The sequence below is a fragment of the Chiloscyllium plagiosum genome, chromosome 13 (genome assembly GCF_004010195.1).
Source record: "Chiloscyllium plagiosum isolate BGI_BamShark_2017 chromosome 13, ASM401019v2, whole genome shotgun sequence".
Classification (NCBI taxonomy): Eukaryota; Metazoa; Chordata; class Chondrichthyes; order Orectolobiformes; family Hemiscylliidae; genus Chiloscyllium; species Chiloscyllium plagiosum.
The window spans coordinates 79,015,725-79,029,398 of NC_057722.1; the positions used below are offsets into that span (position 1 = coordinate 79,015,725).

General features: G+C 43.7%; 1 protein-coding gene across 1 annotated transcript in view; it reads right to left on the minus strand.

The window, feature by feature from the left end:
* dner (delta/notch-like EGF repeat containing) overlaps positions 1-13,674 on the minus strand; it is a 184,929-nt gene that overhangs the window by 112,505 nt on the left and 58,750 nt on the right. The window lies entirely within an intron of this gene.

Below are 13,674 nucleotides of genomic sequence, written 5' to 3' on the forward strand. Positions count from 1 at the left end.
AACTGGACCATCTGTGACTTGAGGCATTAGCTTATTTCAGATTTTAGATTCAAATTAATCATCAGCAGAATAATTACCAACCACTTTAAAAATAACTAAGTCAAAATTATATCATTAGGATTTCTATAAAACTAAACATGTTCCTAATATCCAAGCCAGCCAGTCTTTGGTTAGCTAATTCTGATCTGATGAACTCATAACATGGAATAAATCTCAATATGGTGTTCCTCAGAATATAAAGCAATCCTGTATTACTAAGAAAGAACAAAAAAAATTCACAGCCCAGGAACAGGCCCTTCGGCCCTCCAAGCCTGAGCCGATCCAATTCCACTGTCTAAACCAATTCCTTAGCATCTGTATCCCCCTGCTCCCCACCTATTCATGCATCTGTCCAGGCGCATCTTAAATGAATCTACCGTGCCTGCCTCTATCATCTCTGCTGGCAACGCGTTCCTGGCACCTACCACCCTCTGTGTGAAGTACTTTCTGTGTGTATCCCCCTTAACCTTTTCACCTCTCACCTTGAACATGTGACCTCTCGTTATTGAATCCCTCACCCTGGGAAACAGATTATCTCTATCCACCCTGTCTATACCCTTCATGATTTTGTAGACCTCAATCAGGTCCCCTCCTCAATCTCTTTTTTTTCTAATGTTTGATGTGTAAATAGAGGGACCTCAGCAGGAGCTCTAACGTCAGCTCTACACACTGATTCTTGAGGCTTCAATAACCACGTATGGAATGTTACTAACATTCCCAGGATGGTCTGGGAGTGGGGGAGCGAGGGCTGTAAAATGTGAAGGAACACTAGGGCCAAATTGTATGTCTCTTTTTATTAGGGTCAGGGTGGAAAGAGGAGGATTCTGCTCTTCAGGGTGGGGGCCATTTGAGGGTCTCTTAAGGGTCTCTCTCCTCTGTATTTTCCCAGAAGGCCTCTCCTGAGATGACCATATGGCAAAGCCGTCCCTTTCCTTCACACTGGGGTGGCGGGAAATGGGAGGGGGGGAGGAGTGTGGTTTGGCCTGTCTGATTGGGCAAAGCAATACTCCCCCCACCCCCGTGTAGTCGCTGCCACCTTCCACCATGTGTCAGCCGGGCCTCGGGGCAATAAGGTTTGTTTTTTTATTAAAGGAAGGTGAAATCTTCCTGTGTACTTGCACTGGTTAAAGTGGGGTATTCAGATGTCTTTTGAAATGGGAGCAGTTCCTAATTGGATCATTACACAGCATCAAGGAATTATTAAATCATCAGTGGCAAAAAGTAAGTCATGACCTAATTTCTAGATCCATCCATCCACTCTGTTCTCTGTACCTATTTTGCTAAGACTATACAGATAAGAACTGCAGATACAAGCAACTTTATCGAGGCCAAACACATTTCCATTAATAGTACCCACGTTACTGCAGTTCCTTTTTAGGTTTCACTGGGAATGAGTTGATGTGAGGGTAGGTTAGTGGGGCAGAAAGCATGTACCAATCATACTGACTTACTGCCAGGGCAGCCCCTGTCTAACCCGTGTATTGCTGGATCCAATGTCATTTCAATGGCATGTTGTGTAGGCTTCTACAGCAGCCAAGATTAGAGTGGTGCTGGGAAAGCACAGCAGGTCAGGCAGCATCCGAGGAGCAGGAAAATCGACGTTTCAGGCAAAAGCCCTTCATCAGGAAGGGCTTTTGTCCAAGACATTGATTTTCCTGCTCCTCGGATGCTCCACATAAAGTTGGATTGTAACTCATTTTTATAGGATCCCACTGACAAAGTGGTCATCCTATTAGTTGGTCACAGGAGCTCTTCTGATGCAGCGGTAGTGTCCCTCCCTCTGAGACAGGAGATTATAGTTTGAGTCCCACTGCTCTGGAGGTGAGTTATAACACCGCTGAACAGGTTGATTAGAAAATGACGACATATTTCTCTATTTTTGTACCTAAAGTTTGGACCTGGGTATGTCGTACCTAACATGGCACTGTTTGTTGGTGACATTGTCCACATTTCACTGTACTCCTGTACTTTGTATTTGAGTACATGAGCAACAATACACCTAATTCTAATTCTACATTGATTAGGCTTTGAGCCTGCCCCACTTGTATCCTTTAGGTAGTCTCTACAACTGCCAAAGGTACGTTTTTGAGAATTTGAAATGAAACACTGTACTGTGGAGCTGAGAGGATTGAAAAATTGAAGTCAACAGAAGAACATGTGGATGGAGTTGAAAATCAGCTGCTAACTCACTGCTCTCCATTTTGCACAATCTATCCATTTGATAAAAGGACCCTTGTTGATACCATGAGTAACCATCTGGAAGTTTAGCGACAGTGAGGAACACGGCCTTCCATCCAGGTAATGTTGGAAGTCTGATGCCTATGACTGTTCCATGCAACTGACACCCAGAGAGACAATTAATCCCCAGAACCACCAGCATGAGTGTTCCGATGAAGAGTTATTGGACTCAAAATTATAGCATTTTCAAAAAGGTACATGGACGACCATTTGAAATGTCATAACATTCAAGGCTTTGGACTTAATACTGGAAGGTGGGACTAGCGCAGATTTAGTTTAGCTCTGGCAGTACAGACTCAATGTACTGTCTGATTCTATGATTCTGTATTTCTGTCCAAAGGTGTTGCCTGACTTACTGAGTCTCTGCAGCAATTTCTGTTGTTTCAGATCTCCACAGTTCTTTGTTGCGTTTTCAACATTACTGTTGCTGTGGAGCCATTGAATTGGGAATTGAACCAACACAACTCATTCAAAACTGGTAACTCTCATGAATTTTTTGGATAACAAAGCATTGAATTCTACCTTCAGTTAGATAAGAACATTGCATTCTTGAGTTTCACAACTGTGTGTTCTTAGCACAGTCATCGGCAGAGCATTCATTATGGAGGAAATATCCACTTGCCTGTTTTCAAATTAAAAAGGGATTTTTTTTGCCCCAGGGTCTTGATTTTTGGTTTATATTTGATCCTGGAATACTCTTTGCCTTTTGCTAAGATGTAAAGTCAACCAAAGCTTGGTTTCAGGTATTTTAATACTGAGATTAATAGACATTAGTAAACCATAACATGTGAGATAAAGGTAAGTATGGGAAACAAACAGAGAACGCTGGTGAAACTCGGCAAGTCTGGCAGTATCTGTGGAGAGAGAAACAGAGATAACGTTTCGAGTCTGGGATAATCGTCTTCAATTTGGGGTTAGGTTCTGAACCACTTCTGAAGCAGAATCATACTGGATTCAAAACATCAACTCTGCTTCTCTCTCCACAGGTGTTGCAGACCTGCTGAGTTTCTCCAGCATACTCGGTGTTTGTTTCAGGTTTCCAGAGCAACAGTATTTCACTTCAACTCAAATAAATGGAATTAGGTCACAGATCGCTGTCAGACCCATGGTGGAGGGGTAGCTCATGGGCTCATGTTCTGAGGTTCCAACATACAACCTCCACAGGTCACATTAACTGTGATAGCATACAAGCTCAGCGGCTGACCTCAGCTAGACCACATGTAATGCCTTGCATCACAGAACTGTATGTACCTCCTTAAAAAAGCAGACAATATTTTTTTAAAACTATATGTACTAGTGGTAAAAATGTTGAACCCACAATATTTTAATGCCGCTCACACAAATATATAGGGCTACAACAAATTCAAGTCTTTCCTGCAATGTTTCTGATGTAATGTTTCAAATAAACGCTTGATGACTCCAATCACACAGCCATAGAAAAATCTACAGCCTAGAGAAAGGTCCTTTGGCCTATTTAGTCTGCACCAGTAAAACTAACCACCTCATTATTCTAATCCCATTTCCCTGCACTTGGCCCATAGCCTTGTGAACATTGACATCACAAGTAGCACACCAAAATACTTGTTCAATGTTATCAGGCTTCCTGCCTCACTCAAAGGCAGTGAGTTCCGGTCTCTCACCACCCTCTGGGTCAAAATGTCTTGGCTCACATCTCCTCTAAACCTCTTGTCTCTTACTTTAGATGTATGGTCCCTGGTCATTGATCTCACCATCAAAGGGAAAAGTTCCTCCCTGTCTCCCCTATTGATGCCCCTCATGATTTTCTCCATCTCAATCATGTCCCCTCTCAGTCTCCTCTGCTCTGAGGAAATCACCCCCAGCCTGTCCAATCTCTCTTCATCACTGCAACTCTCCAGCTCAGGAAACATCCTGGTGAATCTTCTCTGAATCATCTCCAGTGCAATCATGTCCTTCTGATAGTGTAGCGACCAGAACTGCACATAGTACTCCATCTGCAACCTAACCAATGTTTTACAAAGTTGTCACAAAATGTCCCTGCTCCTATGTTCTATACCCTGGCTAATGAACAGCATGTATCTCATATGCCTTCTTCCCCACCCTGTGTACCTGTGCTGACACCTTCAGGGATCTATGGGCTGATACACCAAGGTCCCTTCATTCCTCATTACTCCTTAGGGACCAACCATTCATTGTGTACATCTTTCCCTTATGAGACCTCCCAAAATGCATCACCTCACACTCATCAGGATTAAATTCCGTTTGCCAATGCTCTGTCCAATTTACCAGCTGCTCAATATCAGACTGTGGACTGAGACCATCCTCCTCACTACCAACACCACCAATTTTCACATTATCTGTAAACTCACTAATTATATCTTCTACATTCACATCCAAATTGTTAATGTACATAACAAACAGCAGGGGTCCCAACATCACTCTTTGCCTTTGATTGGTAAGACAATTTTGAATCCAATTTGCCATCTTGTCTGGATCCCACAGGCTCATACCTTTTGGACCAGCCTTCCAGGTGGGACCTTATCAAAGGCCTTGCTGAAGTCCACATAAACCACATCAACTGCACTAACCTCATCAATATACTCCGTCACCTTTGCAAAGTCTCAAATTAGTTGGACAGGAACTTCCCCCAACAAGTCCATGCTGACTATGCCTGATCAATCCCTGCCTTTCCAAATGTTGATTTATCTTGTCCTTCAGAATTTTTTCCAATAATTTCTCTACCACTAATGTCAGGCTAACTTACGTCTGCTGCCCTTCTTGAACAAAGGAAGCTCATACAGTGGGTCAGTGGTTAGCACTGCTGCCTCACAGCGCCAGGTACCCAGGTTCAATTCCAGCCTCAGGCAACTGGAGTTTGCACATTCTCCCTGTGTCTGCGCAGGTTTCCTCCAGGTGCAATCCAAAGATGTGCAGGTTAGGTGAATTGGCCGTGCTAAATTGCCCATAGTGTTCAGGGATGTGTAGGCTAGGTGCATTAGTCAGGGGTAAATATAGGCTAGGCGAATGGGTCTGGGTGGGCTTGTTGGGCTGAATGGCCTGTTTCCACACTGTAGGGATTCAATGAGCTGGCACTTTTCCTGTGGTCAGCGAAGTATTAAATATCTCTATCAGGGACCCAGCAATCTCCTCCCATGTCTCCCATAGCAACCTGAGATATTTGTATTATGCACCAATATGTCAGCTAAAACATCTAATACCTCTTCCTGATTAATCTAAAAGGTATTCGAGATCCTCACTATCCCAACTGAAATCCACACCTACTGTATTTTTGATCCCAGTGAATCCAGATGAGAAATATTTATCCACGCCATCTGGCTCCACCTACAGGTTGCCTCTTTAGTCTTGAATAGCTCCCATCCTTGCCCTGGTGATCCTCTTAATATATTTACAAAAAGCCATGAGGTTTTCTTCAATCCCATCTGCCAGAGATATTTCGTAATGGCTCTTTATCCTTCTAATTTCTGTTTTTAAAGCAGCCTCTTACACACTCAATATCCCGTGACATCCAGTGTTCTCTGGACTTGCTGCCCTTGGCCCTTCACTCAGAGGAACGTACTGACCCAGAATTCTCACGAGAATTTCATTAAAGTAGAGAAAATGTAGCTTTCCAGATCCCCCATGTACCTTATCCTGTCCAGGTCTTCTCCACCTACTGGACTGTCTTCGCATTCATTCTAGATCTAACTGGACTTGATCCTGACTTTATATCTCTCTGCCAAATTAGTTTAAAACCTCCCCAACAGCACAAGCAAAATTCCGACCAAGAATTATGGGCCCATTGTTGTTCACGTACAACACATCATTCCTTTCCCAGGAACTGTCCCAATGATCCGAAAATCTAAAACCCTTCCTCCTACACCATCCCATTAGTCACGTGATTACCTGAATTACCTTCCTATCCCTAAGCTCAGGAGCATGTGTTGATGATTATGTTAGAATTATAAACAGATCGATTGTTCCTTTGCTGTTTCATTATCTCTGTATGCTTTCACAAGACAGTTTATCATTTCAGTTTAAGGGGTTATTTGCTGTCGTGAGCTGGTAAAACAGTACTGAATATTGATTAAATCAACAGAAGTGCTATAGATGCTTGAAATCAAATCAAAGCTGAAATGGCTCATTGCCTGGTATCTGCAGTGGGATAGTCATCAAATGCCAGTGATAGCCTTCAACTGTACAAACTCTCAGGAATATTCAAATAAATAACACTCACTGGCTTCATCCAGACAACTGGGTGACCCTCATGTATCGAATTAGCCGAGGTAAAAATGTCAGGTGCTATTTTTGCCACTGAGATCTCGCCCCGCTCAGGGTCAGACACTGAGCTGGTGTTCAATGTGGGTAACAGCTAAACAGTCGGTGTGCACCCAGTGACATTTATTTTCAGGACAATCCACCACATTAGGTGCCACCAAGGCACTTAACAGGTCAGTGACAGTCATTCCCAGATTCCCCACTCTCTATAAACTCCAGAGGGCCCTAGGTTGCCTGCTTCTGACCTATCTCCCTCTCGAGAACATTCCCTGAGTGCCTGGCATCAGGCTCCCACACACAGGCTGCTGGGAGAAAGGGGTTTGTTTGGAGTAAATCCTCCCCCTTCATCTGCTCAGTCAAAATAGAAACACAAACTGCTTCGGGGGGGTTGAAGGTGATGCCAGGTTTGGGATTAGAAAAGACTTGAATTGCATTTTTCACTCCACATATTCGGTTCTCTGAAGTATTACAGATGCAGTTGTGCATTCTTCATATTTCTGCTCTAACTCCCATATTCCTCCTAAACTAGGGGATAGAAATTGGTATCCACGGTGATGCAGGAGAGAACTTTGCTGTTTAGGTTTCACTAAGCTGTATGAGTGCCTTGTCATTGTATGCTATGGACCAAGTGCAGGTTAATGGGACTAGTGTAGTTTGGTGTTTGCTGGATGGGTCAGGCCACTTCTAGATACTATGTGTGGTTCTGGTCGTCCGGCTACAGGAAGGAACTCACTAAATTGGAGAAGGTTTGGAAAAGATTGACCAGGATGTTGCTGGGAATGGAGGGCCTGAGTTATAAGGAGAGGCTGGATAGGCTGGGATTTTTCTCATTGGAGAGTAGGAGGTTGACGGTAACCTTATAGAGGTTTATAAAATCATGAGGAGTACAAATAAGGTGAATAGCAAAGGTCTTTTCCCTCTGTTAGGGGAAGTTCAAAACTAGAAAGCATATTTTTAAGGTGAGAGGAGAAAGATTTAAAAGGGACCCAAGAGGCAACCTTTTCTCACAGAGGGTGGCTTATGTGTGGAATGAACTGTCAGAGGAAGTGCTGGATGCAGGTACAGTTACAACATTTAAAAGACATTTGGATAAGTTAATGATGAGGAAAGGTTTAGAGGAATATGGACCATTATATCTAAATCATAGTGCACATTGAACTAATGTCAACTGGTGACAAATCTGATGACAAATGGATCCTATTATCAGTGTGTTGTTTTTGAAGATAGTAAGGTCTTGATCTTAGAAAGAATTAAAACCAACTTTCCAACGGAGGTACACAAGAGCACAATGGCTATCCCATGGCCATTGCTTAAAAGGGTTCAGACAATTGATTGATACAGGGAAAATAACCTGACCCTTGGAAGATAATTTAACAATAAATCCCATAGCAGAAGCAAATTCTCATCATTGCAGACTTTGTGGGTTGCAGTTCTTATTGGCTGGTCCCCAGAGAACGGTCTTCATTAGGGAGTTGTCATCTGCAGATGGAAAATGGAGCAGAAGATAGAGAGGAAGACCCAGGAACCTTGGCTCGTCAGCCACTTTAACAAGATCAAAACATTCCACACTGAGAGCCGGTCTGTTCTCTGGTATCAGCAATCCATTCCCAATTTTCATTGTTACACTCTTCACCTAACTAACTAACATCTTACATCTAAACTGCTGCTTTTAGTAAACTCAATAAAGAATCAGAAAATTACTTGCAGATTGTCAGCTGCCTACATTAGGTAACTATAATCACAGTGCTTTCCTGATGAAGTCATGATTCGGAGATGCTGGTGTTGGACTGGGGTGTACAAATTTAAAAGTCACACAACACCAGGTTATAGTCCAACAGGTTTAATTGGAAGCACACTAGCTTTCGGAGCGACGCTCCTTCATCACCTGATTTTCCTGCTCCTCGGATGCTGCCTGACCTGCTGTGCTCTTCCAGCACCACTCTGATCCTAACTGTAATCACAGACTCCCTAAAATCAGCAGTGATGCTGCCTCACTAACTGGTCATCTAACTGACAACAAGATTTGCTCATGCTCATGGAGTTTTCAGCATGGGGCTTCACGTGAGCAGACAGGCTGAGAGCTGACCCTCAGCTCCTTCGGATATGCCCAGGTAGTGGGATTTACGGAGCGGGATTGGCTTCTTTCTCTTTCCTCCTTTGCTGTGCTCTGCCTCATCATTACAATGTATGGACTCAAGGTGTGACACAGCTCAATGGACAGATTGTCGCCAGCTCCTCTCAGTCATCAGCATCAATGCTTCTGCATTTCAAGGAGAGCCTCCAAGTATCTCTGTCGTGTTTTCTTTGACCTTCCCTGGAGCACTGGCATTTGAAAGTTGGGAAGACAGGTTGATAACAACACTGCTTTAAAATAGACTGACTGAAAGCTAGTCTCTTGGTACAGTAGACAATCAGAGTCGAAAAATATGGAGCTGGGAAAGCACAGCAGGTCAGGCAGCATCCGAGGAGCAGGAGAGTCGATGTTTTGAGCATATTCCTGATGAAGAGCTTATGCCCGAAACTTCGACTCTCCTGCTCTTCAGATGCTGTCTGACCTGCTGTGCTTTCCCAGCACCACACTTTTCAACCCTCATCTCCAGCATCTGCAGTCCTCACTTTCTCACAGTAGGTACTCAGGAAGGCAAATGGAATTTTGGCATTTCTTGCTAAAAGAGGAAAAGTGTAGGGCAGTGTTGCTGCAATTGCACAATGCATTACTGAGACCACACTGGAGTACAGCACAATTTGGTCCCCTTACTTGAGGAGGGATGTAGTTGTATTGGAGGCAGTTCAGAGGATGGTGCCCAGATTGATTGCAGAGACGAGGGATTTGTCTAACGAAGAGAGATTGAGCAGTTTAGGCCGATACTCACTGAAGTTTAGAAGAATGAGAGGAGATCTAATTGAGGGATGTAAGTTGCTAAAGGGGATTGAGAAAGTCAGATGTTTCCTCATGGGGCAAACTAGAACGAGAGGTCATAACTTTAGGATGACGGGAGGCAGATTTAAAACAGAGATGAGGAGACATTACTTCTCTCAAAGGACCATAAATCTCTGGAAATCACTTCCCCAGAACATGGTGGATGCTGGGACTAATTAACCTTAAGGAGAGGTAGATAGATTTTTCATGAGTAAGTGATTGGTGGGTTATGGAGAGCAGGCAGGAAAGTGGAGTACAGACCAAGATGAGATCAGTCACGATCGTATTAAATGGCAGAGCAGACTCGAGGGGCTGAATGGCCTCCTCCCACTCATTGTAGTCACAGAAACATTTGGATTCTAATCAAGCAGTGGTGAAGGTGGGCAACAGACCACCCCAATGGCCCATTTCTAGGCTTTAGCCATTTTGGGGAGTGGACATTTGGCAATAGGGAGAGGGAAAGCCTGGGTAAAGGAATCATGTACATTAAATAATTTAATCCAATTTTGGATTTTATAATTCTACTTAGTCTGTGATTCCAATGGGAATATCTTCACAGGCCAGATGCTTGCATTTGTGAGAAGGGAAGTCTGTTCGTATGAGAAAGAGAGAAGGTGAATAGATGTCTAAAAGTGAGATACAAAAAGTGCATGAGGATGGGTGCGTGTGGGAATGGGAAACTGTTCTAACTTTCTAAAAGGTTGGATTTGATGAGGAAATAGTTGGATTCCCTTTAGCCCTTTGGATAGTTTTCTTCATTGCAATGCATGCTTGCTTTATTTTCTATGTGTTACTGGATTGTTTAAGTGGAAATCATTCTCGGATCATGGAGATGAGGAAATTTATGCGCCTAAGGTTTCTGAATTTTCTGATTGGCTGCTGGGAACTCAGTGAAGCTGCATCAGGCTGACTGTCAGTCTCTTGTTGCCATCTCCCTGTGGGGTATCGTTTCAGTTAGTTAACTTCATTCTGAACATTAGCGCAGTGTGAATGATCTTGAGATAATTTCATTTGTCACAGAGAACTCAATGTTTTTCTCTCCAGTGACAGGAAAGTACAGAACATTCCTGAAGTTATTGTTAATATACTCTAAGTTACAGAGAGACTGACCTGAAGGATAGCTCATGAACAAATGGCTTCTCTCTGCCTAATCCAGAAAGGGACCTTACAGTTCTAGAAGGTCAGGCCTTCTTGTGGTGTAGTGGTAGTGTCCCTACCCCAGGAGAGAGAGTCCTGGGTTCAGAGGTGTGTTCCAGAGGTGGGCAATAATGTCTCTGAACAAGTTGCTCACAAAAAAAAATTGATCTTGAAGTTCACGTAAGGCTGAAGGATACACTTTAATCAGAAAGTTCAAGTTCAAAATCCCACTCTATCGGTTTCCCCTTTCAGGCCAGATTTCTGCACGCAATTGTGAAAATTCCTAAAAATCAGAAATTCCTAAAAATCAGAAGTCCCACCACCAAAGCAATGTTAATTTTAAATCTGACATAGATAATTTTTATTAATGAAGGTATTAAGAGATACAGGCATAAAGCAGGTATATGGAGTTAGACCACAAAGCAGCCACAATCTCATTGAATAGTGGAACAGACTCAAGGGGCTGAATGGCCTCCTCCTGTTCCTATTTCTGATCTTTGAATGGAACACAGTGTGGGAAAGTGTGAGGTTATGCATTTTGGTCAAAAGATTAGAGGCATGGACTATTTTCTAAATGGAAAAGGCTCCGGAATTCTGCAGCACAAAGGGACTTGGGATTCCTAGTTCAGGATTCTCTTCATGTTAACATGCAGGTTCAGTTGGCAGTTAGGAAGGCAAATGCAGTGTTATCAATCATTTCAAGAGGGCTAGAATACAAGAGCAGAAATATACTGTACAGGATGTATAAGGCTTTGGGTCAGACCACATTTGGAATACTGGGCGCAGTTTTGGGCTCTGTATCTAAGGGAGGATGTGCAGGCATTGGAGGGGCCCCAGGAGAGGTTGAAAAAAATTAATCCCAAGTGTGAAGGGCTTGCCATATGAGGAACAGCTGAGGACTCTGGTCCCTTGATGGAGTTTAGAAGGTGAGGGCATTCTGATTAAAACTTACAGAATACTGAGAGGCCTGGATAGAGTGGGTGTGGAGAAGAGGTTTCCACCAGTAGGAGAGACGAGGCCCCAAGGGCACAGCCTCAGAATGAAGGGACAACCCTTTAGAACTGAGATGAGGGGAATTTCTTCAGCCAGAGGGTGGGGTATCTGTGCAACTCATTGCCATAGAGGGCTACAAAGGCCAAGTCATTGAGTGTATTTAAGACAGAGATAGATAGATTCTAACAGGATCAAGGGTTACAGGGAGAAAGCAAGAGATTGGGGTGGAGGAACATGTCAGCCATGATCAAATGGTGATGCAGACTTGATGGATCAAATAGTCTAATTCTGCTCCTATTTCTTATGGTCTACTGTCTGTGTGGGTGGCTTAGGAAATGGCCAAAGTCATTTTGATTTATTGAAATCAATTATTTCTGACATATGAATGATTTATTATAATGAATGGAGGAGATTGATGGTCAGGTATTCTTTGGGATTTGTGAAAAGTAGACAAGAGAAAGCCCACAGCTGTCAAACAACACAGAATACAAATGGTTCTGCGCAGGAGAGATTCGTTGATGGAATTCCAATGAATTGAATGTTTTTGTTATAAAGTTGAATGTTTCATCTAAATAGTGCCATTATCAACAGACACACAATTTTATTTGAGGTTATCTCAGCTTCTGGGGTACGACCTGAGTTGGTATGGAGGGGTAAGGGTAAAGGATGGTGAGTGGGGCAATAGTGTAACATGATTGAGCATAAAGTTGGTATAGGGGCTGCTAAAGACCAGGCTGGTGGGTAGAGAGCTGTAAATTGGAATGTGTGGATTTTAGGGTCTGTTGTAGTTGGGTGAAAGGTCACAGGGTGTGAGGTATTGAGGCAATGGGAGGCTGATAGAGGAATGTAACTGGTCACAGTGGGTAGGAGGTACACAGAGGTGGAAAGTATGAGGGTGGCATTGGGCTGTCATGAATGGTGACACAGAGAGTTGGGGGGGGGGGGCGGTGTTTAGCCAAGTCATGAGCAGTGGGTCCTAGAGGGATGGTTTTTGGTTTAATAATTTTTATTAACCTATGGAACAGGGCTAGCCACACCCACAGCCAGCACTTTGTGATTGTCAGTGACTGGCTAATCCACAGCAGCTGATAGAGGGATCTCCAGGCAGTCAAAGGCTCCCTTCCACTCCAGTAAACACACAACCCAGAGCTGACTTTATTTTTCAAAATCTGCAGCGTCTCTCATGAGAGTGAAATAATTTTTGCCCAGTTTTTAATCACTTCTCCATGCCAACTCCTACAGTACACACCGTGGATAAACCTCGGGAGCTAAGATAATACTATGGGTCATAGGATCCCTACTGTGAGGACACAGACCATTTGGCCCACTGAGTCCACACTGAGTATTCTACCCAGAATATCTCTGTAACCCTGCATTTCCCATGGCCAATCCCACCTCACCTGCAATATCTTTGGACTGTGGGAGTAGACACACACAGACACAAGGCAAATGTGCAAATGCCACACAGATAGTCACCTGAGGCTGGAATTGAATCCAGGTTCCTGGTGCTGTTCAGGCAGCAGTGCTAACCACTGTGCCACCCTGCAACTATTGACAATGGCAACATTTAGAAGAAACATTCTACTTATGTATGATGACAAGTGCCTAATCATGGCACTTGGTTTAAGGATGAAGACTGTCATGATTTGGGTGTCTTGCCATGAGTTTCTCGGAGACTGAACAAGCTGATAACTGACCCTCTGACCTTTGGGTACCGAAAGAAAGTACGTCCCATAAGGTCATGAGGTGCTGGCATCAGAATGTACTGGCATTGGATTCCTTCTGTGCTACAGCAGCTCCTGCTACACTACTCAGGTGTTCAATGCTCAAGAATTCCATACTCAGGGATATTATGCTCAGGAATTCCATGCTCAGGGATACCATGTTCAGAAATTCCATAGAGTACAATAGGTGAGTGGGGGAGGGGATGAAGGTGATAGGTCAGGGAGGAGGGTGGAGTGGATAGGTGGAAAAGAGATAGGCAGGAGTGCTGAGCTGGAAGTTTGGAACTAGGGTGAGGTGGGGGAAGGGGAAATGAGGAAACTGTTGAAGTCCACATTGATGCCCTGGGGTTGAAGTGTTCCGAGGCAGAA